The sequence below is a fragment of the Anolis sagrei genome, chromosome 1 (genome assembly GCF_037176765.1).
Source record: "Anolis sagrei isolate rAnoSag1 chromosome 1, rAnoSag1.mat, whole genome shotgun sequence".
Taxonomy (NCBI): domain Eukaryota; kingdom Metazoa; phylum Chordata; class Lepidosauria; order Squamata; family Dactyloidae; genus Anolis; species Anolis sagrei.
The window spans coordinates 144,976,956-144,990,216 of NC_090021.1; positions in this window are offsets into that span (position 1 = coordinate 144,976,956).

Genomic DNA, 13,261 nt, shown 5'->3' on the forward strand with positions numbered 1-13,261 from the left:
AGAAGCTGTAATTTATTTTATAGCTGAATGACACGGGAGACATTTTACAGCTACATAAGCTACCATAAATGCCTCATATTTTTGGCAATATATATAGACATATACATATGGTAATTTAGTCCCAATCTTATTTACGCCTCTTAATTTTTAATCTTTTCAACAAGAGAACCTTTGGCTGCAACCAGGAACTGCTGAAGTAAAGGGAACAGTAAAGCTGATGGTAATTACTAGATCTTACAAAAAAAAGAGGGAAGGTTAGGAAATGTGAGAAATAGATTTCTGCAAATACCCAATGGAGGAAGAGATGCAACTTGTTTCTGTGCTGCAGGCAGGAGGATTATTATTGTACAGAGAAATTGAAATGCATTTACTTGTCTCATAATCACAAGAAAGGGGCCTATGTCTCTCTGTAGAGAGATAAAATAGGCCGATTATTTTTAGGACACCAGAGAGGCTTAAACATGAATAACAGAAAAGCATGGGGTAAAGATTTTAAAGTGTTACAGTTAGGAAAAGGTCAAGTAAAGGGTCAATACTTTTTACTGTTTGGATTCATAAAGAAATAGAATAAGCCAGTGTACCCATTAAAATGATAAGATTTCAACCTTTGTTGTGTGATTTCAGCTCCACTAAGTCATGGGTTGGAAAGCCCAGTGTGGTAAGCAACCAGAAGGTCGAAAGAAGCACAGGCGAGTGTGAAGGCATTTTAATTCTCGATGGCCAGAAAGCGAGTATTCCAACTGTGAATGCATGGGTTATTTAGGCCCAGTTACATACAATGGAGGATTCCCAGAGGGGGTCCAGATAGGTTCTATAGATGAGGCAAGTTCCCAGAAAGAGGACAAAAGAGGGCATTGGGTATCTTCTGTGATTTCAGGTTTGCTCCAGAGGTCACAGAAGTGCGTGAGAGCATTGTTAGGTGATTGTGGTGATTTGGGCATTGTTCCTTGGAGCCCAAAGTGTGGTGAAGCAACGTTCCAATGAGATTAATGAAAGGTTATTTTGCAGGTAAAGAGAGAGAAGAATCAGTGTTCTGTATTTGATGAGTATGAATATCTTGGAGAGATTTCCTGTTGATCTGGGAACTTTCTTTTGGGGGATCTGACCTGCCCTGACTGCTATGGAGGTTTGTTCCTACCTTCATTATAGGTGGCACTCTGATTTATTGGAGAACTGTTTACAGCTGCAAATGCACCTATTGTGAACTTTGTAAAAACCAAGGTAGTAGTCCTCTTTGGAATTTGTCCTAGTTATTTCAGTTTTTTAAATTATTGGACTTTTTAAAAAAGTGTCTTGCAAGAAAGAAGAAAGAATAAAGAAGGGATGGAGGGAATACAGAGGTTATGAGCATGAGCTAGGCCATATACATTATGAAAGATAATTATGCTAAGATATAACATTTATTCACCACCAGTGGTCAAAAGACTTTATTTCTTTAGCTTTATTTTATAGGCCTCAACTTCAAAGATAAGGGGTTTTGGCACCAACTACAGCCATTGACATCAGCTGAGGGGGAGAAGAGGGCCATGCCTTCCAGCTTTGCCCACACATCCCTGCTTGTGCCATCTGTGAAGTGTTCGTTTGTTTTGGTGGAGGCAGGAGGGATGTTCTGTCACTTTTCCTGTTACTAGGATGGCGACTCCACACTGGGTTTTCTTTCCAGACATTTAGAAAAGCTATCCAGAGTGCTGAAACCAAAGCTATGTATTTTGGAGAACTCCTCTAAATGAAACATGAAAACTTCAAATGGAGTCACTGGTTCGCAGATATGGAAACCACAAACTGCTACTGGAAAAGTGGTGTCTGCTCTGTGTCCTTACAGTTCCATGACAGAGTTTATATCATCCAAGGTTTTACATGATGGGAAAGCAACTACAGAAAGTAAGCTTCCCTTTTCACACTTTCTAGCTCATGATTGGGTGTCAAGAAAGAGTTTGAGTGATGACCAAGTCTGTCCCCCTTGTTAGGCAGGTGTGATTGTGTATCAAGCAACTCATTTCAGGTGTCATAAAAGGGCAGCCATATTTACATCATTTAATTTATTGATTTGTGAGCTAAATTTTATTTATTTATTAATTATTTGCTTCGTTTACTGCTTTTCTCACCCTTGGAGGGACTCAAATCGATTTCCAACATATTCACAGCAAACACATTAACTAGTCAGTCTTCCATTCTTTTCCCTTCTTCCATTGTGTACTGCAGGCTGTCAAAGTCTGAGTATTACAAATTTTCTGTTGCAATGTCAAATTTTCATAAGAACACTTGCACAGAATATGATATGATTGAACATTCATTATTTGCAGGAGGAGAATTAATTAACAAGACACAACAATGGCAGAGATCCTGTATCACAGGATGTGCTGCACAATTTCATGATGATGGAGATACTTCAGCAATAAGGGTAACACCTGACTCCTGAAGATGGGTATAGGGCTCCATCTCCATGTGCTGCAGAAATGAAGCTCCACAGAATCCCACTGGATGCTCTTATGTCCTTTGATGGCCTTCCTGGGGCTCTTTTTCCACAATTCATGGAAACAGGAACCTTAAACCTGTCTGATGAGGTCCTGAGTAAGCTCAGTCTGTCCTGCAGAGTGCTGTACTGTTACACACTGGGTCTATAGTGCAATGGCCATACTGCTCACTCCTGCAATGGTCCTGGTGATTCAGCTAGGACAACATTCCTCAGCCAGGAAGAGTGCTGCAATCCCAATTTGATTTATGACATTATACATTTCCAACAGGATACGAGCCACTCTTTTTAATGAGTGGTGCAGTGGGTTAAACCACTGAGCTGCTAAATTCGTTGGCTGAAACATTGCAGATCTGAATTCAGGGAGCGACATGAGCTTCAGCTGTCAGACTCAGCTTCTGCCAATCTAGCTATTCAAAAACATGCAAATGTGAGTAGATCAATAGGTACCACTCCGGCGGGAAGGTAACAGCGTTCCATGCAGTCATGCTGGCCACATGACCTTGGAGGTGTCTACGGAAAACACCGTTTCTAAGCTCTTTGGCTTAGAAATGGAGATTAACACCAACCCTCAGATTCAGACATGACTGGACTTAATATCAGGGGAAAACCTTTACCTTTACTTAATTCTAGTTTGACAGCCTGGATGACAGTATGTGTAGATGTGTATCTTAACTAAGGTTCTGGCTTTCTCCCTATGTTCATCTCTCTTTCTCTCTCCCGCCCTTCCTCCTTTCAATCCCTTTCTCTTTGTGAGAGACAGCCAGTGTATTATCTATAGAAAGAACTGTCTACTCAGAACCATAAGGATCTGCCAGAAAGAAAGGGGTTTGGCTGGGGTTTCCTTGAAAGATATTCTGAAACACAGACAATCTAGTTGATGCCAGAAGAGAGAACAGACTAACAATTATTTTTGAAAGCTGCCTGTCACCACATTAGCAACACAATGTGTATAAAATAGAGTGAGGAAATGCAACAGATGATGAAGTATTCCCTTTCCTCTCCCTCTTTATCCTTGGGGATTCCTTTCAATTAAAGAAATGTCCTTTTAGCTCTGCTGATATTTCACACACTCTATGGTCTTTGGGAACAACTGGAATTAGTAACATATGCAGCTATGCAGTAACTTTTATGGTTCAAGTCCATTGGAGACTACCAGCTTGTTGATATTTGCATCATCTCTCTTAGCATACTGGTTGTAGAGAGGTTTACAATCATTGGCAATCTAGCTTCTACATTTGAGACAAATATAGAAAGAAGGAAATAGTTTAAGCAAAGGGAGGGATTCTTGAATAGTACTCACAAGAATCAGAAATAGAAGATATACTCCTGAACTTACTGTGAAAACAGGAAATTGTGGATACGAGCAAACCCTATCGAAAGGAATCACTTCTGCATGATGTTGCCACATAGTTGCTCTGAAAGACTTAGAAACATATCCTGTATGAATATGTCAGATCCCCCAACAGAGCTCTATGGTAACTTCCAGTAGAAATATAACACAGAATTGCTTGAAGGACTTAGACAATTCCTAGAGTTGACATATTTTTTCAAATGTAGATATGTGAAACTTCAGATATTTATTCTGAAGGGATAGAGCAGTGGTTCTCAACCTGGGGTCCCCAGATGTTTTTGGCTTACAACTTCCAGAAATCCCAGTCAGTTTTCCAGCTGTTAGGATTTCTGGGAGTTGAAGGCCAAAAACATCTAGGGACCCCAGGTTGAGAACCACTGGGATAGAGGGTCATACTGTATATAAATTAAGCCCATGCATTAAGCATCCTGTACCGAAGATTGCTGCTGCTAAGAAAAATCAAAACAATGTCAAAGAAAATGAAAAAGAATGACAGAGGATGCCTTGGCACTGATCCTACTGAATCAGAGAAATTGGATGGTAATATAATTGGCAATAATCAAGCATCTTTTCCCTGCTTAAAGGTATGCAGGGCCCAATTTAAGGATGCATTCCATCACATGCAATGGAGAGGGAATCCAATAATCCCTGCTCCAAGGCTAAGAAATGTTAACTCTCTGGGGGGGAAAATCCAATGACTTGCTGTTTTGTTTTGTTTTGTTTTTTTAAGCAATGGGTTACCAAGGGCTGCTTTGCACCATGGAAATTTTGACAGGCCTGACTGGATTCATTTGAGATTAGCACTCTGTTACATTCCCCTCTTTCAGTTTGAATGTTAGCTTAGCACAGTGAAAGCTGTCTAGGTCATTTAAGGAAATGACAAAAATGGTTCTCTTACAAAACGAACGGTGCTCTTGACAAGCAGAAATGTATGTGGAGCATGGAGGTCCAAAGAACTGATCTAGATCAAGTAGTAGAAAGATAAGAAACTAGTAATCCTAGTCCTTTATATTTGGGTGTATAGGTGAGAGGAGAATAAATAAATAAAATCTTGATCTTCTAAAAGAGTGGTTCTTAATTTAGGGTCCATATATCTCTGGGGGTTGTGAAGACTTGAAGAAATGTTATGAACTTTTATAATTAAAATAGGAAGAAAGGAAGGAAGGAAGGAAGGAAGGAAGGAAGGAAGGAAGGAAGGGAGGGAGGGAGGGAGGGAGGAAGGAAGGAAGGAAGGAAGGAAGGAAGGAAGGAAGGATGGAAGGATGGAAGGATGGAAGGATGGAAGGAAGGAAGATGGTCATACATTGATCTCAAAGAGTGGGAGTCTTTCCACTGTCGATAGATATCGTTAGTACAATGTTTAATTACAATATATTAATCCATCAAAATTTATGGAAACAACTGTTTAAAAGCATACACAAACACATACACAGACACAGAGGATTTTCACTGTCTGAATGTGCTGAGAAGATACAAGTGAATGACACTGAGTGGCTAAAAGCACATGACATTTCCAGGAACCTTCCCTTCCAAATTTCGGTGCTCACTTACAAACAGATTTTCTGTAACTATTGAAGAGAGCTGAGAAAGTACTGATGCCTTTCATAAAGATGTTTGAAAAATCAGACTCTAATTTATCTTAAGAATAAGTATAGAAACTATTTGGAAAAGTAATCAGAACTTAATTTCAGCTATTAAGATTTGTAAGTAAAATGCAGTACTAGTCTTCTTCATAATTAAGTAAAATTAACAAATTATATTAGGCCATGGCTAGGTGTTCAGGTATTATTATTATCATAATTATTGGTAGATGTAGTAGTATTACATATGTATAGAATCATTCCAATAAAAGCATTCTAATAGCAGTGTATACCTTTACTTATTTCTTCCTTTTCTCCAAATTTGAAGACCTTTGATACACAAGTTCAATTAAATATTTGATGGGTTATAAATCTTTTGGTGGTCCATGGCAACAAAAATCCTTAAAGGGGATCCATGGTAAAGAAAAGGCTAAGAGCCACTGTTCTTAAATGAGAGTTTGTACTTAGTAAGAGTGAGAGATGTTAGAAGGTAACCATGATGAAAGAAGATCTAAAATAAAACAATGGCTCAGCTAAGGACCAACAAAAAAGGCTTCTTCTTTTCTGGAGCTGGCTGAAATTGCACGAGAAGAAGGGAGACAGCAAGCCTACTCGATTGGCTAGAGTAGAACATTGCCATTTGGCTGCTCTACACTCAGACCTTCTATTCAGCAGTCATTCAGCATCATCATTACACGGTTGGCATATTTTGATACCCGTTTCCCCCCCTCTTTCATCTCAATATATTGTCCCCCACTTAAACCATATCTTCTAGGTGGGAGGGGCACACTCCAAAGCATTGTTAACTTCCAGGTAGCCATACCATGAACATCAGATCCACCATGACTATGATACTGACTAGCTCCAAGTTCTCTCTTGGGACCTTTCTGGGAGGCCCCTCTGCTGTTCTGGGATAACATTTTATAGTGGTCTGAGGTGGTGGAGAGTGTTTCTCTTTTAGTGGACTTTGTGGTTATAAGCAGTACCATACTGGGCCACCTCATAGAGTCATGTGTGGTCTGGAGGCTGTATAGTTCCCACCTCATTCTAAGCTGTACATCTGAAGGCAGAACATCTGCCATTATTAACACTTGCAGTACTAGAAAATGTTAATTACAAGATATACCATACTGGAAAAAAGTGCAACCCATAGGCTATGTGCATTTCCTGAAGTCCTCTTACATATCTTCAATTTTCTCAGAACCACCTTTTAAAAACTGGTGATTTTGATTCAATAGCGGTAAAACTCTTAGTTGCTATCACAACAAACATCAAGGTCCTTTCATTTCCATTCTGGGGTACTTTCTTTCCACTACAATGACAACATTTTTTTGGGTGGCGGGGAGAGCTATTACACATATTTTTGGAGATGAAAGTGCTCATATCTCCATAGCAACATAATGGCAACAATGAGGAGAAAGCAGAACATCTCATTGTGGTTGTCTGATTACAAATGGGCCTATTGTTTAAATGGGGGGGGGGGGGGGCGGCGGCAAAGAAACCTATTTTTCTCTCCCTCCCTGTCCTCTCCCCCAGTAATCTAATAATAATACAATCAAGGGATGATGTGTCAGTGGCACTGTGGGTTGCAAAGAATTGGCAAGCTTTCCCCAAACTTTGGAGGGAAGGAAAAACTTCATTGGAATTCAATGCATTTCTCTGCAGGCAAGGAAACCTGCCAAGAATGTTCTATTTAAAAGGCACCATGACCCATTTATGCTATCAGTATGGCAGCAGTATCTCGCTTAAAAAAAGCAATGTGAATTTCTGTTCACTGTGGCTGTTTCTTCTACCATTAGAGATTGGTAGGGTTGCATAGGTCAACAGGGAGCTGCGCCATAGAATTTGAAATGTTCTGGCACTGTGGGTTGCAAAGAATTGGCAAGCTTTCCCCAAACTTTGGAGGGAAGGAAAAACTTCATTGGAATTCAATGCATTTCTCTGCAGCCTTTTTTTCAAGAGTGGGTAGGTTTTGGTGGGGAGTAGGACACTGCACAAATTGTATTTAAAGCTCACTTAGTGATGAGTTTATTTTTATTGTTTTAATTAAAGAGGAACAGTAAATCCTCCAACCTTCCATGACAAATTTGTAATCTCTCCCTACAGCTGTCTTTCTTTAGCTACTCCTCCAATCCTTCTGTTTCTTTCTTATGTACACGTTCAGTCATAATTGCTTAAATAAGAGATAATTTATAGGAAAATGTTGGTTGGGTGTGGCTGGATCTAGTGGTAAACAGCTGGATTGATCCACCATTTTTTATTGAGCCTGGGCAGAAATCTAATAAACTTCTATCCTTTCTCACTCCTGACAATGATGGCTAGAGCTGATTGGAACTGGAGTCCAACAACCTAGAGGACCACATAGTACCTCTGCATAATTGTATTGAGACAGCTCTCCCATTCATTCTCCTACTGACAGCTTTCCAAAGATACATACAGCCTGCTGGAAGCAAGCAGAAACAGAAGCCTGCTACCCGTGAAATATATAATCAATTTGTGAGTTGTCATTTTGAAGTTGATCGATCCTGCTCTGATCCCATGAGGATCATCTTTCTTAGTGAGTTAGGTCCAGGTGGTATATACATGTCTTAAATGTGGCTTAGGAAGCAGTTTTCAGCTTATATATTTCTTGTAAACAGATCTCAGAAAAGTGATTAAAACCCCTAGAATTTGTCCATGGCCACAACACTCTGAGTTCCCCCAGCCATTAGCCATGGTAATCGGAGGTATTTATTAGAGCCATAACCTAAACTCACTATATTACTAAATCAATGAAGTGTTCCATGCACACTCATGGAAAGCTGTTTGAGAATCTGGTTTGTGAGAAAACTCTCTTTTCAATATCCTAGTTTTTACTTTTGGATGTTTTGGATGACATCGCCCAACACTTCCAACCAGCATGGCCAAAGGTCAGGGATGATGAAGTCCAAACCGCTGGAGGGACCTAGGTTAGGGAACATTATTATCGATCATCCTCCATTTATCCATTTCAGGCTTCTGTTTTGTGTTCAGTTTCATTTAAAGAGAAACGGGATGACATGAGTTTTCATTTCATGTCTGTTTTTATTTGAAACAGTGCTCCTGTCCAGTATATATTCTCTACAAAGAGGATCACATTACATAATTCATGCTGTGTGTGCCTCACTGACGTTGGCAGCTAATCCAGTTTAATCCCTCACTTTCTTTGAAGAGCTACATTTAAAAAAACCCAGCCGGGTACATTTTCAGGTCAGATTTTAATGGATTCAAGCCCATCATCCCCCGCCCCACCCCACCTCCATTAGCACATTGTATATTGCATCAATCAGTAAATATGGAGCTCAAAGATTAATTCTGAATGGATTGCTGACAAGCTATTAAAACACTGTACATGATTCATGAATTTCCAGTTTCCCACTGAGAGGCTGAGGTTGGAAACATAAAGATAATGTTGCTGAGCATTTTTGGTGATAGTGCAATGGATTTCCATCACAATGTTAAAAAGGTCTTTATGAGGTTCCTTCCTTCCTTCAATATATAGCTAGCCTTTATATAAGAATGTGCCTAGGACATTAATCTAATAAAAATGGGTACTGTTCAATTATCTGGGCAGAGGCCACTAGGGAGTGCTAGAGAGAGAAGGACACTCCATGTTATGGGGATGGAAGGTGGCTTGAAGGAATAAAACCATCCCCCCCCCCCCATTTTCCTGTTATCCCGCATTTCTGCATCATGGAAGCAACCCTTGTTTATGATATGGGAAGGGGAGAGGGGAAATAATCAACAAAAACAAGGAAAATTGTTTTCCTCCTTCAACTCCCTCCCTGTAAAATAGACTATCCTTCTCTCTCTACTGCCCCCTAGTGGTCTCTACCCAGATAATGGACCAGTACGAAACAATGAAGACGTTTCTATGTCTTTGCCTGTAATAGCCATAATTTATAACTTACGGTCAACTGCTCCCTATGGAATGGCTATCACTCAATAGCAGAGCAGTTTTCTTTGCAAAAGGCCCTGTGATCAATCCTTGGAGTTTTCAACTGAGGATGGAATGAGTCATTTTCAAAACTCCAGCATGCTACTATCCATCACTATTGTAATAATGACTTAGATGGCATGTGGTAACATAGTGTCCAATGTCTCATCTTAATTTACATGCTGATATTATTTTGAGAGTTAAATAAAGGCATGATTTGAAGGGAAATGGTTTTCTGTATTGATACAAATGCAATAAATGTATTCATTCACAACTAGGTCAGGATGTTCTTCATTTCTTCATATCACTGGGGGTGGGTCTACCGTTATGTAAAACGAGGCATCAGATTTGAGGTATCACAAGAAAGGCAACAAATGATTAGGATATTTAATTATTGTGCTATTATTGTCAAGAGGATGTAGTTAGGCTTTAGAGGGATTTTCTGATGCAACTGCTGTAATAATTTGGTTGTCTTTAAGTATTATTTAGTATATTTACCTTGGGTGGGGAGATTTTTTGCTCAGATTTCAGGCATAAAATTATGATAGGCTGTGCCAGAATGTGATCATTTTCATGAAATATCCAACATCCTCCTGGGTGTTCATAGAATCATAGAGTTGGAAGAGACTACATAGGCCATCTAGTCCAACTCCCCACCATGCAGGAAAAGCACAATAAAAGTACTCCCAAAAGATGGCCATCCAGCCTCTGCTTAAAAGCCTCCAAAGAAAGAACTTCCACCACACTCTAAGTAACTTCCACTGTTTAATGGCTCTTAAGGTCAGGAAGTTTTTCCTAAAGTTCAAGTGGAATTTCCTTTCCTGTAATTTAAACCTGTTGATCTGAGTCCTAGTTCAGAACAACAGGGTGAACTTTTCTCGAAGTGGAAAAGCAGGGTAGCCCCTTTTGTGGCCTCATCTCTGAAATCACATCCTGTCTCTCTTGAAGTACATGCAAATTATATATATAACAGAGACCCCACATTTATTATTTCAGAATAAAGCTTCCAAGCGAATGTTCCACTGTGTACACACTTAAATCTCAGATGGTATATTGCCTTGAGAGCCACTGGTTTCTAAAGACAATGGCAGGAGCAGTGTGATTTATCATTTCCAATACATTCAAATCAGGCCCGTAGCCAGGATTTTGTTTTGGGGGGGGGGGGGGGGCTGAGTTTGGTTTGGGGGAGGGGGGCTGAATCTGAGTGAAAGAGGGTCTACCCTAGCAAACCTTTTGCATTGTTACCCCAATACCCCCATGCATATGGGATATATTGAGCATGGTGATCAGATCATGATATGAATAAACATAACAATTTAAATAATGTACCAGTAAGGCCTTCTCGCGGACCACCATCAGAATTTCGGGGGGGAGGGGGTGAACCCCCCCCCCCCCCCGGCTACATGCCTGATTCAAATAATTCCTACTAGGATCCGGTTCACTGTGCTTTTTTATTTTGTCATGCATTTCTGTATTACACATGTTTTCCAAGTCAGTTTCTATAGATGACTAATTTGTCTTCTCCCACTATTGTCCCTACAGCAAAGAGTGAATGCTCCTTCGATAGCTTCCACTTTTAATTGCTCCTCTGATGTCTGCTATGGTGCTGGCTAACATTTATTTCAATTTGCAGCTAGTTTACTGGTATGACCTTCTAAAAAGATTTATTCTGAATCCTTTCCACCAAGAAGATTTGCTCTTGCATCCCACAATTTTAAAATATATTGGTTAACGTCTCCTGATAAATCCTAGACAAGCTGTCTCCTTCTGAAAATAATAGAACGCCTGAGGAGACAGCATTCATATCACACGCCTTCACAAGAATATTAAAATAGTCTGCCTCTGTTGTGCATACTTGGTCTCATCATTTCTCTCTTGTTTCTTCTTCTAATTTCTCACTCATCTCTCTCTCTTAGAATATATAATATTGAAATATTTAGCTTGTAAAAGCATAGCAGGGAGTTAAAATGAATGGACCTTGTAATCTTTTCCAACTCTATGATTCCATGGCTCTAAGAAAATTACAGCAGGGGTATTTGGATTATTTTTCCCTGCTTTACCATTAAGCTAAAGAAGTTCTTGGAACAGTATTTTGCCTTGGAAATATGTCTTTTCATGTGATAGAAGTGCATGCAATCATGATGCTCTAATACAGATGTCTTGAATGTATTGATGGCCACCCTTTGGATTCATTCGCTTATCCAATTACAGATCCACCTCACCGTAGTTTTGCCGAGCCCACATTGGACTAGTTTCCTTGCCAGAAGGTCATGGGGGACCTTGTCGAAGGCCTTACTGAAATCCAGATACGCTACATCCATGGCATTCTCTGTATCTACCTAGCTTGTAACTCCATGAAAAAAAGAGATCAGATTAGTCTGGCATGACTTGTTCTTGATAAATCCATGTTGACTATTAGCAATGACTGCCTTTGCTTCTAAGTGTTTACAGACCACTTTCATAATGTTCTTGTCCAGAATCCTGCCTGGCATCGATGTGAGGCTGGCCAGATGGTAATTGTTTGGGTGTCGTCCTTTTTTTCCTTCTTGAAGACAGCGAGACATTTGTCTCCTCTAAGCGATTTCCAAGTGAAAGTTTCTGAATCTTTCTCCAAGAACTCTCAAAGATTTTTTTTTTGTCGTATCAGGAACGATCTGAGAAACTGCAAGTCGCTTCTGGTGTGAGAGAATTGGCCATCTGCAAGGATGGTGGCCAGGGGATGCCCGGATGATTTGTTTTATCATCCTTGTGGGAGGCTTCTCTCATGTCCCTGCATGAGGAGCTGGAGTTGATAGAGGGAGCTCATCCGCCTCTCCCCGGATTCGAACCTGCGACCTGTCGGTCTTCAGTCCTGCCGGCATAGGGGTTTAACCCACTGCGCCACCGGGGGCTCCTTCTCAAAGATGATTGCCAGTGGTTTTGAAATAACTTCCGCTAGTTTCTTCAGCACTCTCAGACTTGCTTATTCTGTTACTATGAGGGTTGCAGATAAAAGTGAGAGGAAACAGGAAAGCCAGGAATGAATGGCAGGTGATATGACTGTCCCTACGCATAAAAAAAGCCCCACCACTGGCTTTGCTACTATACTACTAAGGACCTCGTCACATTGAGGTCCTGAAGCCAGGCAACAGCAGGGGAATGAGTGGTGCATTGTGGCAAATCTGTGGAGCAGCAGAGGACACTGTCACACATTTGTAACATTTACCCAAGTCAATGCATTGTAAAAGAGAAGATATGGAGGAGATCAGTCATAGCAGTAGGAGACGAAAACAAAATAGTCATTGCTGAAAGCATTTGCGTTTCTTGGGCCTATTTTCACTACAAAATTATAGCATTCTCATTTCATTTTAGTTATTATGGATCCATTCTACAGAATCCTGGGGTTTGAAGTTGGGAGGGGCCTTTAGAATTGCCTTTGACCAAACTACAAACCCCAGAGGATAAGACTCTATGGCAATTGAAGTGGAGTCATAGTGCCACATACCTTCAGTGCGGATTCATTTCCTGCTTTCCATTTTTTCAGCTGCCCCACTTTCATTTGGTGAAAATGGGCACAGTGTGCAAATGTAGTGTGCCATCAATTGATGGATATGCCATGTACTGTATGAGATCATCAGTGCGGAGAGGACAGGAGTTGGTGGAAACTAACCCCTCCCAGTAGGTGCAGGCCAAAGCAAACTACGCAGCTTTTCCTAAGTTGTTCTGCTCTTCCTCATTAACAATTTTTGTCACTGTGACCACATTTCAATATTGCGAGACCACACATGCTCCAGTTTTCATCTGTAAAATGCTGGAGGGCACAGTGCTATTGTATGACTTGGAAAAGATTCTTCTCTTGAAATGGTCATGGTCCATGGAATTTGAGGCTGTTGTGGGTATTTTTTCGTAAATAGGAAGGC